Source organism: Monodon monoceros, unplaced genomic scaffold, assembly GCF_005190385.1.
Source record: "Monodon monoceros isolate NGI ecotype Baffin Bay Population unplaced genomic scaffold, NGI_Narwhal_1 Super_Scaffold_8, whole genome shotgun sequence".
Classification (NCBI taxonomy): Eukaryota; Metazoa; Chordata; class Mammalia; order Artiodactyla; family Monodontidae; genus Monodon; species Monodon monoceros.
Genome location: NW_021703785.1, coordinates 52,215,024 through 52,234,726, shown reverse-complemented (window position 1 = coordinate 52,234,726; position 19,703 = coordinate 52,215,024). Strand labels below are relative to the sequence as shown.

The window sequence follows — 19,703 nt, the reverse complement described above, 5'->3', positions numbered from 1 at the left end:
GAAGGAAGACAAATACCTTTGATAAAGGTTTCAAATCCTTTTGACTGACTTACCAAATGTATTTGAAAAAAAAAAAATGTGATGATCTGTTTTTGTTACAGTCAAAAGAAAAAAAAAAAAACCATTACTGAATAAGGGTATGAAGGCCCAAGCTAGCATTTCTACTCTGGTTTTTCTGGCGAGTGGAAATTCCCTGTCCAGTTTCAACCAGCAGATGTAGATTAGCTGGGCCTTGGACTCGGTCCCTGACAGATCTGTACTTTGTAACTGCAGTCCTCCACGCCATGGACGCTTTTGATGTAGACTCAGCCTGAAGGAGGCCTGCTGATCCAGAATGCCCCCCCGTACTAAGATAGAGGAGAAAGATACATAACAACATAGATAAAGAATGATGAAACACCCAACAATCCCCTGCCCTCAAAAAAGTCATTCGATAAATGCCATAAACGTGGCCACTGTTGGAAGCTTGGCTCCAGCCCCAAGGGGAAGCCACCGTCTGACTTGGGAATGTATTTACAAAGTGCCCTGTGCTCGGGCTTGGGGCCACGGTGGCTCAGCTAGACAGATACTTTCAGGGAGGAAGGCTACTTGTCATTCAGAGTGTGGACTGTCTCTTTTCAGGAGGATGGCACAGGTGCTGTGTAGCCCTCCCGAATTTTGCTGCTACCTTCTAATGCAGTTATGTGCCCATGTGTCTGCATCTCAGTGTCCTGAGCACCTCAGGGCCAGGGGTCCTGGCTTACCTCTGTGTCCCCAGCGACTAGCACATTGCTTAGCAACCCGGTAGATACTGAATGAGCAGATATCTCAGAGGGATCTAGGGCAGTAGGCCGCTCAGCTCCTCAGTGTTTCCAGCTATAAAACTTAGTGCAGGGACTTCCCTGGCAGTCCAGTGGTTAAGACTTCACCTTCCAATGCAGGGGGTGCGGGTTCGATCCCTGGTCGGGGAGCTAAGATCCCACATGCTTTGGGGCCAAAAAACCAAGAAAACATAAATAAAACAGAAGCAATATTGTAACAAACTCAGTAAAGATTTTAAAAATGGTCCACATCAAAAAATCTTTAAAGAAAGAAAAAAAAAAAAAGAACTTAGTGGATGACCCTAACGTGGAGAATGGCATGGTTGTGTTGGAACCATGGGTTATGGTGAGAAGAAAGAGGGTACGCCACACACACACACGCACACAATCCATGCTCCCTCCGTTTCCCCTCCTCCCTCCTGTCATGCTCCTGTGTACTCTGTAAAGCACAATAATATATGGAGTAATGTATTGAATTCTCTGTCTGCACAAGATAAACACTTAGCACCATTGTGGAGCCCCAGAGGCCTTCGAAGTGGAAAACCCTAACTGTAATTTACATTTGTATATTGATTTCTGGTTTGTAAATTGCTGGCATATAAATACTTGTCGTAACATCTGGCACCCACAGTAACTGTGGGAAGTAGGCAGGGCAGGTTGTAGCCTCACATCTGCGAGGAGGAACCTTAGGTGGACATGGGGCTGACCCCTAAATGTTGGGCATCCCAGCTTTTTCCCTGGGCCCTGGGCCTCCCTGGAGACCACAGGCAAGTAGACCCTCACTGCAGCCAGGAGAGGATGGGCCACAATCTACCTCTCCTCCAAGTCCAGTGATGCTGTGGGCAAATGTCTTTAGTCTCCCAAACCTCAACCTCCTCATTCATGTTTAAAGCGGGAACGATCTTGGAGAGATGTAATGAGGACTGGCTTATTAAACAATAGGAAAAGGACTCTGAAAATACAGTGTTGCCTAAAGGCTTAGTGACAATTCAAAACAAGATGTGTCTGGGAATGAGCATGAGAGGTGGACCCCCAAATGAAGAACAAAAACATTCTTTGGATTTACAACTGGGCAGAAAATAATTTCAAGTGAAAATCTGGCAGCTAGTCTCTGCTCTTAACCTTGAACTCTCCAGGAAAAAAAAAAATTGGGGTATACATTTCATGCGGGAAATGAGTTCTCTGAGTTCTTCCTACTGAGGAATTGACAGTGTGGAGGAAGACTCGACCAAAACAAGCACTTAAGAAATGTTCCTCAAAGTATACCATGCTCAGCCCAAAGAGCTGAATTAGTTTTAAATGGCAATTTCTTAGTGAAATTATTCCACCTTAGTTTACTTCTCTGAAAAAATCAGCCACTGGGGTTACTCAGGATATCGCTAGAAATGGCAGGCTATCAGAGAGTATGGTTTGGCATTGGTGTTTTCTAAATTAAAATGCACGCCAACGTGTAAATAATTAAATCTAGCCAGAGCATTGGATGTAACGAAGTATTTTTAAAGTCTTGTGCTGCTCATTTTTACTTTATTTAAAAGATATGCGTGTGTGCGCATGTGTATGTGTAAAGAAGCTTAATAACATAGCTATGTTCATTTAAGTTAATAAAATAGGATTGCAAAGGGAAAAACGAAGTTTAAGGGGAAAACAGATATGCCAGATACATGAAGAACACAGTGGTGTGTTTGGGTATAACACCTAATATTCCTGGCAGAAAAAGCAGAGCGGAAATAGCACTGAATTCTGTAATTCTCATTTCCAGGCGCAGAAAAACATCTTGGGTCCTTGGCGGGTAGGGAGGAATATTTTCCTGATACTAAACTCTCGGAGAAATTTCTCCTGTGGAGATACTGTACAGCACTGCCTCTCTCAGTTGTTTACCTAGAAGACCCTCCTGATTTCCACCTAAAGAATTACTTCTTGAAATTAGGATAGATGATAAAACTTTAACTTAGAAAGCAACGGAGGACTGAGATATGCCTTTTTTAAAAAAGAGGATGCTCAGGCAATACTGTATCATGTATACAGTGTAGCACACACATGCGTGTTCTACACACACAAATATACATAATACTCATCATTAAAGTAATTAGCTAATATGTATCGAGCAGTTCCTATGTACCTGGCACTCTTTTAAGCCCTTTAGGTGTTTTAATTTATTTAAGCCTCACAACCACCCTATCAAGGTAAGTATTATTTTTATTCCTCTTTTTGAAGATTAAGAATGGAGAAGTAGAGAGGCTAGTCAGCTGGGCAGAAGGGTGAGCCTGCCCTGGAATTTAGGACTCAGACCATCCCTCCATCTGTCTGTTACTGCCTTCCCCTCCGATTTCTCTTTTCTTTCCATCTTCAACTCTCTTTGCCCCCTTATTTCCTCATTCCTACCCAGGATCTACATTTCCTTTACTCTCTCCATCTTGATTTTTCCCTTAATTGACCATAGTATAAAATCAAATATAGTGTCTATTGAATATGGTTTATGCTTCCTATGTAAAATTTTAGCAGTGGATGAGTTAAAATTTTTATTTCACCTCTTTTGTCAGCTTGCTTTGATTAAGTAGCTCTTTACTTATGCCACCGTTAGATTATAGCATTCCCCTGTGGCATGAAAGTAAGTTGTACCCATAATAAATAATTTTTAGGAAGTATCCATTCCCGGCCTGAATTTTCCAAGTGGTCCCAAGCCGATTGACATTGTATGGATTTCAGTGATACCGTATCACCCTCCTGCCTCTCCATCCCATTCCTCTAGGATCAGGCCTGTGTTTTGCAGACACGAGCTGGCGGGAGGGTGAGTCTGATGCTCCAGTGACGAGCACTGAGACCTGTCCTGTCAGTGTTTTCTGTGGTCTCGAGCACCCCGTCACTCCTCTGCCTCTCAGACTCAGTATCAATCACATGTGAGTAACAATCATGTCATTGTCCAATGATATTAAGAGGAATGACTAGCAGAAGCCCTCATGGCTCTCATTGTTCAGTTAATAAGCTAAACAGAAAGAACACCAGATATCATTTGCCCTAGAATCTTACATGAATTTATGCAGTGACATTACGATTGAAAAACCAAGCATTACACTGTCTTGTCCCTTTAGTATGAACTCTGTCAATTCTGCGAATTTTGCAATTTCTTTCATTCATTTAACAAAAATTTCTTGAGGGTGACACCCGGTGCCAGAGACTGTGTTGGATCCAGGAGTTAAGGCGATGCTCACACAGTAGAAAGATTAAATTAATATTAGATTAGCCTGTGATTTAAATACAGCACACGATTCACAGTTTCCCTTAGGAGCATGAAGAGTTTACTTTTAAAATAGGCTCAATTTTCTCTCCAAGTCCACAGCTCTGTACTGATTTTATTTAAAGAGACCAACTCTGTGTTCCTTCAGTCCCTTCAAACAGTAAGTTTAAACTGAAACCTACATAAATTGTTTAAAATAATATGATGTGAATGTTTTCTTTGAAGCTAAACGTTGAATACATTTTCCTTTGTTCCTGTTTAAATTTATGAGATGTTACCTATCTCCCAGATGCCTTTGTAAACTGAAACCAAGGTTGATAAATAAAATCAAAAGGTTAGGCCCTGTATATTGCCTTGGAGAGATGCAGGTTTCAAAGGAAAGATCCCTATAAAGACGTTCACGGGCTGTGAAATACCACCTCTGCTGTCATGACCACTGACTACAGCGGGCTTTATATCAGTACGACGCCAGGCTATTACCCTGACTTCAAAGAAGAGGAACAGCTCTACAGAGCGAAGAGGCACTGAATGCCAGAAAGAAATGTGTTGACGTAAATGCTCTAGTCTTTCAACATACACTTGGAGTGTCCCCACTCCTTGGGAAGATAGGCAGATAAATGGATTAATAGATGGGTAAAAACTAAAGAGTGCGTCCTACGTGCTTGACAGAATATTCAAACATATTTCTCAAGATTCAATAGTGTGTGGCTTGTACTTCCTGCTCCTGTGCCACGAGCCTGTCAGTGAGGACAAAGCAGAGAATACCAAGAGCCCATCCAGTCCTTTTTCCCCATCATGATGTAACAGTCCTGCTGTACGAAGTCACGTAACATCTTACAGAGAGGAGATTAATCGTTAGCTAATGAGATAGGGATGTAAAAAGAAGTTTGAAAGAAGTAATTTAGAGACCCCAATTAGGGCCTATTCTCGTGGGTCTCCCATGAGCATCGCTGGCTGATCCCAGGTCCAGGGATGTGAGAAGGGGTTGCGGGGAGAGAGTGGGGGTGTGGGGAGGGAAGGGTGGGAGAAGAGGGAAGAAGATATAGAAACTTCTGGGCACACAAAGAGGCTTTTGCAGTACTCTGGATGAGAACTAATGAGAATAAATAGAAGTGGGGTGGAAAGAGAAGATGCCGTAGAAAACCTCTCAAGGGTAGGTCTGTCTGAAAGGCCTACCCTGGGTGTGTTTGCCTACAGAGGTTTCAAACTGGGAACTGAGAGGAAGGGCAAGTACCATTAAAAGAAACAGGGAAACCCTGAAGTTACTTCATCTGCTCAGGAGGGTCTAATAGCACTGGGACAGGATGGATGCCCTGCACACTAAACAGGTTGCCATGGAGGACGTTCAGACGAAACAGAGAAACAGGTGAGAGGGTGCAGGAGGCCACAGGGCAGGGACAAGAACTCAGCACGAGCTTCCAACACCGGGACGCAGGGGTAACCCCGCTTGCCAGCGGACTTGGCAATGGCCCTCCAAGTTGGAAATCAACAACAAAGCGTTCAGAAGAAATAAGCATTAGGGGGAAGGTGTCTAAATGGATTTGTCTAAGGGTATCTCCTCTCCTTCTGTGGCTGAGTGTGACCTGCAAGGAGAAGTTTGCTGGGGGATTGGAAGGGGCAGGAGCTTACAGAGAGACTTGTCCCGCTGTTGTGCAAGATATTGAAGGCCCGGGAGGGAACATTCGAGACAGGAGGAGAACCTAAAAAGGCAGATTGGGGAAAATTCAGTGCAGGACGCAGAATCTTCTATTTCATTTCACAATGCCAACTGCAGAGCTGCACGATGGCGTCCTGCAGAGACAAGAAACGTGTCTTCTAGTTGAATGAGGTCGTTCGGTGATGTCAGCTCCGTGATGGGACTGCCAGAAAGGCCCGCATCACTAGAGGATGTGAAGCTGTCGGCACAGGCCTGGCACAGAGCAAGTGTTCGAACGTGACCACTGTCTTTCAGTCACGATGTACCAAGTCAGCAAAAAACACAGAGTTCAGAAAGGGAGCGAGCACTGCTGATCGGAGCATCGGCGTCTGCATGGCCTGTTTCTGGGGACAACCCCAGACCTCAGAGAAGGTGGTCTTCGAGGACAGTCCCACGTGGAAGGACTGCGGGAAGCAGGGTGCCGAGTGTGGCCGAGAGAAGACGCGGGTATTCCCGTGAGCTTCCGTCATGGATTTGACCAGTAGAGGTGGGAGAGAGAATTAGGCCTGGGGCAGCAGCTCAGGAGTGCAGACTAAGGACAACGGATTTAACTACGGGATGTTAGGTCCTGAGTCAGCACAGGAAGGGTCACTGTCTCATTGTGAAAACCGTTAGAAAATGGAATGGGCCACCCTGGGAGTTAGCGAATGTGCTGTCTCTAGACGCCTCCCAAGGAAGGCAGATGGAGAGGTGTTGGAGACGGCAAATGCACAGTGAAGAAGCGCAGGACTTTTTGATTCCAATTCCAGCTTTACTCCTAACCAGCTGTGTCGCTTTGGGCAAGTCACTTAACCTCTCTGGGCCTCAGTTTTCTCCTCTCCAAATCAAGAGGGTAGGACTAGGAAATGCCCAAGTCGCCTTCAGCCTTGGAAGTAACACCCAGTGTCTTTTGCTTCCTTGTCTAAGTGAACCACTCCCCACCTGGCTGGCACTGCCAGTGTGGTTTTTATGCCTCAGCTGTGAGGCCCATTGTGTCTGAAGGGTGTGTTTCAGCAGGCCCAGGGGACACAAAGCTGCTTCATATGGGTGTGACAGCTCAGGCCTCTGTAAAAAAAAAACCTGCTCCGGCACTGAATTCAAATCACCCGGCCTCCAGCGTGCATGAATTTCCCAGAACCTTTGACGGGCTTTTACCTCCAGCTCCCTCAAAATGTATCTGGTTCCTGTGCACAGGTTGCTAGAAAGATCTGACAGACCCCTTTCTAGCTGTCAGTTCTCTGCACCGGTTTTGGTCAGAAGGTTTGAAAATCCTCTTCACTTGGTGTCATGTCATATTTTCAGACATGGGCACAGATTTCCTCACTCAAGTCAACAGTGCTTGAAATAGCTGTTGACGGCTACATTCCTCCAACTGCCAGCATCACATCCCCCGTGGAAGGGGACAGAGGGCTTTATTGATGGAATGAGGTCTTTGTTCATAACGTGTGCACAGCAGGGCTCCAGGAGCTCACCTCGGATATGCATCCTGGGTTTAAATGGAAAACATACCTCTCCACCTTTGGGTCTCTTTGGAAAGATCACAACAGCATTTTCAGTTTTGCTTTCGTAGAGATTCTGCTTGAAGATATTCACTTATCATGTAAAGGACACTATTATGTTAACTGATAATCTGTGTGGTTGCTTTGTTCTCCACAAATATATGGCAGTCTTCAAGGTTTGCTTCTTCGCCGAGGGAGAACCTAAGAGCAGTTCTGCCTCCAGAGGACCGATTTGGGACATTTCTTCTAAGACAATATTTACAACTATCTTTGTGTTTATGATCCCAATAAGGATATTGTGGAAATACCTTTTTTATATGCCCATTGCATATATAGAAGCCATCCTTTTTAAGACTTGGGTCAGCTGTCATGCCCTCCCGGGTTCCTTCTGGGACAGTTACCCCCACCCTGCTGTATTAGTTTCCCGGGGCTGTCAAAACAAAGTACCAAAAGCTGGGAGGGCTTAAAGCAGAAATGTCTCCTCTCACAGTTGTGGAGGCGAGAAGTCGGGATCACAGTGTTGGCAGGGCTGTCGTCTCCCTGAAGGATCTAAGGAAGAATCTGCCCCACGCCTTTCTCCTAGCTGCTGGTTTCTGTCAGCAGTCCTCAGCGTTCCTTGGCTTGCAGCCGCATCACGCCAGTCACTACCTGCGTCCTCTCTGTGTGTCTGTCTGTGTCTCTTCTCTTTTTCTTATAAGGACACCAGTCCCATTAGATGGGCCCCCCCCCAACCGAGTATGACCTCAACTTGATTACATCCTCAAAGACCCCGTTTCTAAATAAAGTCACATTCCCAGGCACCAGGGGAGTTAGGACTTCAACATACCCGTTCAGGGGACACAGTTTAACCCAGGACACCCCCTATCCCAGACTGGTTCTGATGCCCCGCTTCTGTGTGTTTCCATAGCACATCGTATTTAAATGTTCCACAACTGTCGTCACACTGTAGTGATTGTCATTTTCTGTTTAGTTGTTTCTGCCACTAGACTGCTGCTTCCACGAAGAGAGGACTCATATCTTTGTCTTTGCAGGCCAAGTACCTAGCAAAACATCCAGCACCTAGTAGGCGCTCAACTGTTTGTCAAATGAAATACATCACCGTGATGATCTCTGATGTGTATACAATGTTGATAACATACTTATATAAGGTTACATTAAATAGATATAAAAATACGTGTTAATGTTGTATGTAATTGTTACCATTAGTTGCATGCTTAACCATGTGTTGGACATTCTGTTAAACACTTCGGGTTTTTATTTAATCCTATTTAATCCACCCAAGAACGTTAAGATTTAAATATGATTATCCCCATTTTACAGATATTATAAACAAGACTTAGTAAGGTTAATTAGATTTCCTGAGGTCACGCAGCCAGTGTGTGGGAGACCCAGGGTCCCGACCCCCGGTTGCCTACTTGGGCGCGATAGACGGCTGCCCTGAAGACTGTCCTCTCTGATGCTCCCATTTTGTGGATGTAGCATGTCTGGTATTCACGTTCACCTTTACCTGATGAACACATTGAAGCCCAAAGAGGTTAAGGAACCAGCCAGCCTTGTGGTCACCCAGCTGTGCCCACATCCTTTTACTTCAAGATCACCTTTTTAGAAACTACTTTCCTTTGTTGATCATGAAATGGTTTTTTAAGAATATTAAAGAAAAGGAGGACACGGAATGGAAAAAGAGTTACTTTCGTAGTCCATGAACTTAACCGATCTTATAGAAGGGCAGGACTTGTCAATTGCAACGGGAAACCATTGTGAAAAAGTCTCCCCTTCCTAAACTCCCAGGAAACAGAGTGTCCTCAAGTATCACGTGGTTTCTCTGTCGAGGGACGATAGATCATATATATTTTTTTAATTTTATTTTTGGCTGTGTTGGGTCTTCGTTTCTGTGCGAGGGCTTTCTCTAGTTGTGGCAAGCGGGGGCCACTCTTCGTCGCGGTGCGCGGGCCTCTCACTGTCGCGGCCTCTCGTTGCAGAGCACAGGCTCCAGACGCGCAGGCTCAGCAGTTGTGGCTCACGGGCCTAGTTGCTCCGCGGCATGTGGGGTCTTCCCGGACCAGGGCTCGAACCCGTGTTCCCTGCATTGACAGGCAGATTCTCAACCACTGTGCCACCAGGGAAGCCCTTGACAGATCATATTTTGAATCAATAATTCTTCTGAAGAAAGGAGAGGAGCTACTGCATATTTGTCATAGCCCCTCCAGCTTGCCTGTGCCTGTGCAAGTCCTGGGTCCGGGACCCGCACGTGCATGGCATCTCCCTGGACTTGAGGTCCCACCTGGCCCTCAGGTAGGAGGAAGGGGATCCCAGAGCCCTGCTTCTGTGCTTGCAGCCAGCCATACAAAGAGGAGCTGGACAGGGCCACAGTCTTGGCAATAAGTAACACTTCTTCTTGTTTAAGTGCAGTTTCGAGAAGAAAGTTCTACTATATGCTTAATTGGATTCTTTCTTCCTGCAATTTCCACCTCCTCCCTCTTTTCCCTGAGTGGAATTGGAGCTCTCCATCTCTCAAGTTCACGGGGGCAGCTTTTCTAAGCAAGACAAGGAACTGACTCTGAGAATGGACATTCTCTCCCCACCTTTGTCTTGCTGTGCACGTGTCTCAGACTCAAAAATTGTGCCTTTGCTTTAATGCGTTAGTCCATAATAGGCTCCTGTGCTCCTTTTATTTTTTTAAACATCTTTATTGGAGTATAATTGCTTTACAATGGTGTGTTAGTTTCTGCTTTATACAGAGTGAATCAGCTGTACGTATACATATATCCCCATGTCCCCTCCCTCTTGCGTCTCCCTCCCACCCTCCCTATCCCACCTCTCTAGGTGATCACAAAGCACAGAGCTGATCTCCCTGTGCTATGTGGCTGCTTCCCACTAGCCATCTATTTTACATTTGGTAGTGTATATATATCCATGCCACTCCCTCACTTCGTTCCAGCTTACTCTTTCCCCTCCCCATGTCCTCAGTTTCAGTCTCTATGTCTATGTCTTTATTCCTGTCCTGCCCCTAGGTTCTTCAGAACCTTTTTTTTTTTTTTTAGATTCCATATATATGTGTTAGCATACGGCACTTGTCTTTCTCTTTCTGACTTACTTCACTCTGTATGACAGACTCTAGGTCCATCCTCCTCACTACAAATAACTCAATTTTGTTTCTTTTTATGGCTGAGTAATATTCCATTGTATATATGTGCCACATCTTCTTTTTCCATTCATCTGTCGAGGGACACTTAGGTTGCTTCCATGTCCTGGCGCCTGTAAATAGAGCTGCAATGAACACTGTGGTACTTGACTCTTGTTGAATTATGGTTTTCTCAGTGTATGTGCCCAGTAGTGAGATTGCTGGGTCGTATGGTACTTTTATTTTTAGTTTTTTAAGGAACCTCCATACTGTTCTCCATAGTGGCTGTATCAATTTACATTCCCACCAACAGTGCAAGAGGGTTCCCTTTTCTGCACACCCTCTCCAGCATCTCTTGTTTGTAGATTTTCTGATGATGCCCATTCTGACTGGTGTGAGGTGATACCTCATTGTAGTTTTGATTTGCATTTCTCTAATAATTAGTGATGCTGAGCAGCTTTTCATGTGCTTCTTGGCCATCTGTATGTCTGCTTTGGAGAAATGTCTATTTAGGTCTTCTGCCCATTTTTGGAGTGGGCTGTGTGTTTTTTTAATATTGAGCTGCATGAGCTGTTTATATATTTTGGGGATTAATCCTTTGTCCATTGATTCGTTTGCAAATATTTTCTCCCATTCTGAGGGTTGTCTTTTCATCTTGTTTGTAGTTTCCTTCACTGTGCAAAACGTTTTAAGTTTCATTATGTCCCATTTGTTTATTGTTGTTTTTATTTCCATTTCTGTAGGAGGTAGATCAAAACAGATCTCGCTGTGATTTATGTCAAAGAGTGTTCTGCCTGTGTTTTCCTCTAAGAGTTTTCAGTGTCCGGGCTTACATTTAGGTCTCTAATCCATTGTGAGTTTATTTTTCTGTATGTGGTTAGGGAGCGTTCTAATTTCATTCTTTTACATGTAGCTGTCCAGTTTTCCCAGCACCACTTATTGAAGAGGCTGTCTTTTCTCCATTGTATATTCTTGCCTCCTTTATCAAAAATAAGGTGACCATATTTGCGTGGGTTTATCTCTGGGCTTTCTATTCTGTTCCCTTTATCTATATTTCTGTTTTTGTGCCAGTACCATACTGTCTTGATTACTGCAGCTTTGTAGTATAGTCTGAAGTCCGGGAGCCTGATTCCTCCAGCTCCATTTCTCTTCCTAAAGACTGCTTTGGCTCTTTGGGGTCTTTTATGTTTCCATACAGATTGTGAAATTTTTTGTTCTAGTTCTGTGACAAATGCCAGTGGTAGTTTGATAAGGATTGCATTGAAACTGTAGATACCTTTGAGTAGTATAGTCATTTTCACAATGTTGATTCTTCCAATCCAAGAACCTGTTATATCTCTCCATCTGTTTGTATCATCTATAATTTCTTTCATCAGTGTCTTATAGTTCTGCATACAGGTCTTCTGTCTCCTTAGGTAGGTTTATTCCTAGGTATTTTATTCATTTTGTTGCAGTGGTAAATGGGAGCGTTTCCTTAATTTCTGTTTCATATTTTTCATCATTAGTGTATAGAACTGCCAGAGATTTCTGTGCATTAATTTTGTATCCTGCTACTTTACCAAATTCATTGATTAACTCTAGCAGTTTTCTGGTAGCTTCTTTAGGATCCTCTATGTATAGTATCATGTCATCTGCAAACAGTGACAGCTTTACTTCTTCTTTTCCAATTTGGATTCTTTTCATTTCTTTTTCTTCTCTGATTGCTGTGGCTAAAACTTCCAAAACTCTGTTGAATAAAGGTGGTAAGAGTGGGCAACCTTGTCTTGTTCCTGATCTTAGAGGAAATGGTTTCAGTTTTTCACCATTGAGAACAATGGTGGCTGTGGGTTTGTCATATATGGCCTTTATTATGTTGCGGTAAGTTCCCTCTATGCCTACTTTCTGGAGGGTTTTTATCATAAATGGGTGTTGAATTTTCTCGAAAGCTTTTTCTGCATCTATTGAGATGATCATATGGTTTTTCTCCTTCAGTTTGTTAATATGGTGCATCACATTGATTGATTTGCTTACACTGAAGAATCCTTGCATCCCTGGGATAAACCCCACTTGATCATGGTGTATGATGCTTTTAATATGCCGTTGGATTCTGTTTGCTAGTATTTTGTGGAGGATTTTTGCATCTGTGTTCATCAGTGATATTGGTTGGCCTGTAGTTTTCTTTCTTTGTGACATCTTTGGTTTTGGTATCAGGATGATGGTGGCCTCGTAGAAAGAGGTTGGGAGTGTTCCTCCCTCTGCTATATTTTGGAAGAGTTTGAGAAGGATAGGTGTTAGCTCTTCTCTGAATGTTTGATAGAATTCACCTTTGAAGCCGTCTAGTTCTGGGCTTTTGTTTGTTGGAAGATTTTTAACTCACAGTCTCAATTTCAGTGCCTGTGACTGGTCTGTTTATATTTTCTATTTCTTTCTGGTTCAGTCTCGGAAGGTTGTGCTTTTCTAAGAATTTGTTAATCTCTTTCAGGTTGTCCATTTTATTGGCATATAGTTGCTTATAGTAATCTCTCACGATCCTTTGTATTTCTGCAGTGTCAGTTGTTACTTCTCCTTCTTCATTTCTAATTCTGTTGATTTCAGTCTTCTCCCTTTTTTTCTTGATGAGTCTGGCTAATGGTTTATCAATTTTGTTTATCTTCTCAAAGAACCAGCTTTTAGTTTTATTGATCTTTGCTATTGTTTTCTTCATTTCTTTTTCATTTATTTCTGATCTGATCTTTATGTTCTTTCCTTCTGCTAATTTTGGGGTTTTTTTATTCCTCTAATTCCTTTAGGTTTAAGGTTAGGTTGTTTATTTGAGATGTTTCTTCTTTCTTGAGGTAGGATTGTATTGCTATAAACTTCCCTCTTAGAACTGCTTTTGCTGCATCCTAAAGGTTTTCGGTTGCCGAATTTTCATTCTCATTTGTGTCTAGGTAGTTTTTGATTTCCTCTTTGATTTCTTCAGTGATCTCTTGGTTATTTGGTAGTGTATTGTTTAGCCTCCATGTGTTTGTATTTTTTACAGATGTTTTCCTGTAATTGATATCTAGTTTCATAGCGTTGTGGTCGGAAAAGATACTTGGTATGATTTCAGTTTTCTTAAATTTTTAAATTTACCAAGGCTTGATTTGTGCCCCAAGATATGATCTATCCTGGAGAATGTTCCATGAGCACTTGAGAAGAAAGTGTATTCTCTTGTTTTTGGATGGAATGTCCTATAAATATCAGTTAAGTCCATCTTGTTTAATGTATCATTTAAAGCTTGTGTTTCCTTATTTATTTTCATTTTGGATGATCTGTCCATTGGTGAAAGTGGGGGATTAAAGCCCCCTACTATGATTGTGTTACTGATGATTTCCCCTTTTATGGCTGTTAGTATTTGCCTTATGTATTGAGGTGCTCCTATGTTGGGTGCATAAATATTTACAATTGCTATATCTTCTTCTTGGATTGATCCCTGATCATTATGTAGTGTCCTTCATTGTCTCTTGTAATAGTCTTTATTTTAAAGTCTATTTTGTGTGTTATGAGAATTGCTACTCCAGCTTTTTTTTCATTTCCATTTGCATGGAAAGTCTTTTTCCATCCCTTCACTTTCAGTCTGTATGTGTCCCTGGGTCTGAAGTGGGTCTCTTCTAGACAACATATATACAGGTCTTGTTTTTGTATCCATTCAGCCAGTCTGTGTCTTTTGATTGAGCATTTAATCCATTTACCTTTAAGGTAGTTATGATATGTATGTTCTGTTACCATTTTCTTAATTGTTTTGGGTTTGTTATTTTAGGTCTTTTCCTTCTCTTGTGTTTCTTGCCTAGAGAAGTTTCTTTAGCATTTTTAAAGCTGGTTTGGTGGTGCTGAATTCTCTTAGCTTTTGCTCGTCTGTAAAGGTTTTAATTTCTCTGTCAAATCTGAACGAGATCCTTGCTGGGTAGAGTAATCTTGGTTGTAGGTTTTTCCCTTTCATTACTTTAAATATGTCCTGCCAGTCCCTTCTGGCTTGCAGAGTTTCTGCTGAAAGATCAGCTGTAAACCTTGTGGGGATTCCCTTGTGTGTTATTTGTTGTTTTTCCCTTGCTGCTTTTAATATTTTTTCTTTGTATTTAATTTTTGATAGTTTGATTACTATTTGTCTTGATGTGTTTCTCCTTGGATTTATCCTGTATGGGACTGTCTGTGCTTCCTGGAGTTGACTGACTATTTCCTTTCCCATATTAGGGAAGTTTTCAACTATACTCTCTTCAAATATTTTCTCAGTCCCTTTCTTTTTCTCTTTTTCTTCTGGGACCCCTATAATTCATACGTTGGTGCGTTTAATGTCCTATAGGTCTCTGAAACTGTCCTCAGTTCTCTTCATTCTTTTTTCTTTATTCTACTCTGCAGTAGTTATTTCCACTCTTTTATCTTCCAGGTCACTTATCCATTCTTCTGCCTCAGTTATTCTACTATTGATTCCTTCTAGAGAATTTTTAATTTCATTTACTGTGTTGTTCATCATTGTTTGTTTGCTCTTTAGTTCTTCTAGGTCCTTGTTAAACTTTTCTTGTATTTTCTCCATTCTATTTCCAAGATTTTGGATCATCTTTACTATCATGACTTTGAATTCTTTTTCAGGTAGACTGCCTATTTCCTCTTCGTTTGTTTGGTTTGGTGGGTTTTTACCTTGCCCCTTCATCTCCTGTGTGTTTCTCTGTCTTCTCATTTTGCTTCTCTTACTGTGTTTGGGGGGTCTCCTTTGCGCAGTCTGCAGGTTTGTAGTTCCTGTTGTTTTTGGTGTCTGCCCCCAGTGGCTAAGGTTGGTTCAGTGCATTGTGGGGGTTTCCTGGTGGAGCGGACTGGTGCCTGTGTTCTGGTGGATGAGGTTGAATCTTGTCTTTCTGGTGGGCAGGGCCATGTCTGGTGGTGTATTTTGGGGAGACTGTGACCTAATTATGATTTTAGGCAGCTTCTCTGCTAATGGGTGGAGTTGTGTTCCTGTCTTGCTAGTTGTTTGGCATAGGGTGTCCAGCACTGGAGCTTGCTGGTTGTTCAGTGGAGCTGGGTCTTAGCATTGAGCTGGAGATCTCTGGGAGAGCTTTCACTGTTTGATATTACGTGGAGCCGGGAGGTCTCTGGTGGACCAATGTCCTGAACTCGGGTCTCCCACCTCAGAGACACAGACCTGACACCCAGCCAGGGCACCAAAGATCCTGTCAGCCACATGGCTCAGAAGAAAAGGGAGAAAGAAAGAAGGAAAAAAATAAAGTTATTAAAATAAAAAATTTAAAAGCAATTATTAAAAATAAAAGAAAATTAAAAAGTAATAAAAAGAAGAAAAAAAGAAAGAAGAGAGCAACCAAACCAAAAAACAAATCCACCAATGATAACAAGCGCTAAAGAACTATACTGAAAAAAAAAAAAAATCAGACAGAACCCTAGGACAAATGGTAAAAGCAAAGCTATACAGACAAAATCACACAAAGTTCACCTCCTCAATTTTGGGATGATTGGTTGTCAATTCAGGTATTCCACAGACGCAGGTACATCCAGTTGATTGTGGAGATTTAATCCACTGCTCCTGAGGCTGCTGGGAGAGATTTCCCTTTCTCTTCTGTGTTCGCACAGCTCCCGGGGTTCAGCTTTGGATTTGGACCCGCCTCTGCGTGTAGGTCGATGGAGGGCATCTGTTCCCGCTCAGACAGGACGGGGTTAAAGGAGCCGCTGATTCGGGGGCTCTGGCTCACTCAGGCCGGGGGGAGGGAGGGGCACGGAGTGCGGGGTGAGCCTGCGGCGGCAGAGGCCAGCGTGACGTTGCACCAGCCTGAGGTGTGCCGTGCGTTCTCCCGGAGAGGTTGTCCCTGGGTCATGGGACCCTGGCAGTGGCGGGCTGCACAGGCTCCCGGGAGGGGAGGTGTGGACGGTGACCTGTGGTTGCACACAGGCCTCTTGGTGGCGGCAGCAGCAGCCTTAGCGTCTCATGCCGGTCTCTGGTGTCCGCGCTGACAGCCGCGGCTCGCGTCCGTCTCTGGAGCTTGTTTAGGCGGTGCTCTGGATCCCCTCTCCTTGCGCACCCCGAAGCAATGGTCTCTTACCTCTTTGGCAGCTCCAGACCTTTCCCCGGACTCCTTCCCGGCTAGCTGTGGCACGCTAACCCCCTTCAGGCTGTGTTCAGGCCGCCAACCCCAGTCCTCTCCCTGCGCTCTGACCGAAGCCCTCAGCTCCCAGCCCCGCCCGCTCCGGCGGTTGAGCAGACAAGCCCCTCGGGCTGGTGAGTGCCGGTCGGCACCGATCCTCTGTGCGGGAATCTATCCGCTTTGCCCTCCGCACTCGTGTTGCTGCTGTGCTGTCCACCGTGGCTCTGAAGCTTCCCTTCCGCCACCCGCAGTCTCCACCCGCGAAGGGGCTTCTTAGTGTGTGGAAACCTTTCCTCCTTCACAGCTCCCTCCCACTGGTGCAGGTCCCGTCCCTATCCTTTTGTCTCTGTTTACTCTTTTTTCTTTTGCCCTACCCAGGTACGTGGGGAGTTTCTTGACTTTTGGGAGGTCTGAGGTCTTCTGCCAGCCTTCAGTAGGTGTTCTGTGGGAGCTGTTCCACATGTAGATGTGTTTCTGATGTATTTGTGGGGAGGACGGTGATCTCCACGTCTTACTCCTCCGCCATCTTGAAGGTCTTCAAAGGGTGCATTCTGCTGATCTTGGAGAGTCTCCTGGAGAGGCTGGGGGTGGCTGTGTCTCCTGCTGGGGACACAGATTGTAGCCTAGCAGCAGCCACACTCAAAAACTCCTACCCTGTGGAAGCCGGAAGACGCTGCTGGCAGGTGCCTGGTGAGATCCTCCTGTGCTCTTGGAGAAAACAATTTTCATCTGTTCATATATTGTTAAAAAGTAATGGGTTCATACTTTTTTTTAAAGTCTAATCCTTCCCACTTCTTCCTCTCAAATACTGAATCTCAGATCCTTTGATGTTCAGCATAATTTAAGTGTTAATTCCTTGCTAAGCTCTTTTCAAGCTACTACACTCACCATGCAGATTTCATTCAACCCCACAGTCTCTTTGTATTAATGTCTCAGAAAAAGCAAAGTAACTCTTGCTCTGTATTCAAATATTTTGCTCAAGAGTAGTATCTTTTGTCTCCATTCCTGAAGATGTGTTTATTTATTTATTTGGGCTTCAAAAAGAAAACATAAGTCTGCTACAACTAAAAGGGAATGCAAGAACTGGGCTTCTCGTCTCATTTTGGGAAACATCTGGTTATTGTAATTCACGGAGCTCTCATGCGGTCCTGAGTGGTTTCAGCCTTAAATCACCCTGTATTGGCAAACAATAGTAAGGGCCGGGCCAGGAAAGGAACAGACCAATCTCATGTACGGAATGAGATTAAATAAAGGCATCAGCATGCCAGTATTCCCATTACCAATATTTCTGTTTCTGATATATCCTCCTGAGAAGCCAATGTGTTATTTCAGTGATGTTGACATTGGAAGCCATTCTGCTGTTCTGGAGCTCCCCTTTAGAATTGGCATCGGGATCAGAAGGCTACATCTTGGTTTGTTTTAAAGAGTAGAGTACATTTGTGGTAGTGGCATGTTATTAGGTCAGTGATCTAGTTGGGTCATTCTAGGTGGAAACTTCGAAGTGGTTAAAAGAGATGTTTTTATATCCGGAGCCAGAGACCTGGACCCTAGTTCTGACTCTGCCATTTGTTTGCTTTGTGATGATGGAAATTTTACTTTACTGCTTTAAGCCTCGATTACTTTAGCTGTGAAGTGGGAATAACACCTGTGAAACTTGATGAAGATTTCAAACGAATAACCAAAGTGTGAGTCCTGCCTCTGTCACTTCCAAACTTTTATGTCATTTGTACTTCACTTTGTTTTGAACAATTATCAGTGAAGAATCCTGGAGTCCTAGGAGGCTAGTGCTCCAAGAGATTATCCACTCAGAAGCCCCGTGTGAGAGACGAAGAACCTGAGAACCATAATTATAGAAGTACCTCGAATGTCAGGGTGACTGCTTTGAAAGAGAATGCTTATTTGACATTTACACTGAGGGTTTCTTAAAAAAGGCCAAAACCAAGAAACAAACCCAAAACCCCACCTCATTTTCCTGAAGTAAGGCTGGTATGCAGTCAAATTAAATGGATTTCCTCATAAATGGGACAGCAGTCCTCTTGAGCTTATAAATCAGGATCACCCTGCTTATTCTGTTCGATCCAGAAGAGGAATGGAAATACCCAAAGCAGCTGGAGGAAAAGCTATAATAAACTTCTTCCTAGAAAGGAAAAGTCCATGCTGGTCCTCTGTATCCCCTGGAGAGTCTTGGTAAACACAGTCTGTAGTTGTCACTTCACCTGCCTCTGGGCTTATCTGACCTTTCAGCACAGGTAAGCAAAGGGTGAGGCCACGCAGGGGCCTAAGGCACGGGCTGGCTGGACGTGAGAACCACAAAGGACAGGGGGTGGGAGGGAAGAATGGGAATGGTCTAGAATAATGGGGAGAAAAGGAGAACAAGAGAAAGAAATTTCATCCCTGAGAACTATAGTGGAGGGTCACCACGGCTACTGATGGGGGGCATCTGTGCTTCTGTTTGTCTACCTCCGAACAGTATCACACCACCAATGAGAGTATGTTTTCTGAAAACAGAAAAATTCTCAGGAGAGGGATCCCCTTGCAGCTACTCTAGAAACTCAATACATCTTAACAGTCCCTACTCTTTGAAAGGTCTTACTAATTTAAAAAAAAAATCAAAAAAAATCCCTGTATATCACTTTTGAAATGACTTGCTTTATTATCCCACTAAAAAAATAAAATTCAGTGTTTATATGGGAAAACCCACCCTTTTTGTGCCCTTCCATTTTTTATGCAGGGCGTAAATTTGTATTTTTTATACAACAAATAAAGATTTCAGAAGGGTGGTCAATTATTTGCTGATTGAATTATAGGAAGAACGTGTGATTATCCAATAGAACTCAGAAATGTATATAGCTAACATTATGCCCGCATGTGTCTAACCCAGCCTTAGTAATTATAATCACTCTTTGTTTTTTGTTTCCTGAGGGGAATAGGTTAGGTTGGACCTGAATGCATCATTATAAAGTATGCACATATAAACTGAACTTTCTTAAATCGAGGTCACTTGGGTAAGAAGGCTCTTTTGACAAAACTGGGTTGACAGTTGTATTCACTGGGCACTTCAGTGTTAAATGATATTCTTCCCACATCCTGGGTCATAAGGCAGTCACATCTACATCAAAGTTAAGAAACAGAAAATCACGTTCACGGTAACAGCAAAGCTTCATGGTGCGTGCTTTTACACTTGAATATGCTGTGTCCTGTTCTGCCATGTTAATATTTTAAATAATACAGCTTCCTTTCCATGTGGTATTAAGTTCATCTTTTATTTTCTCTTTACCTTTCTGAAA

General features: G+C 43.4%; 1 protein-coding gene across 3 annotated transcripts in view; it reads left to right on the top strand.

The window, feature by feature from the left end:
• Positions 1–19,703, top strand: part of ENOX1 (ecto-NOX disulfide-thiol exchanger 1) — a 297,621-nt gene that overhangs the window by 121,211 nt on the left and 156,707 nt on the right. The window lies entirely within an intron of this gene.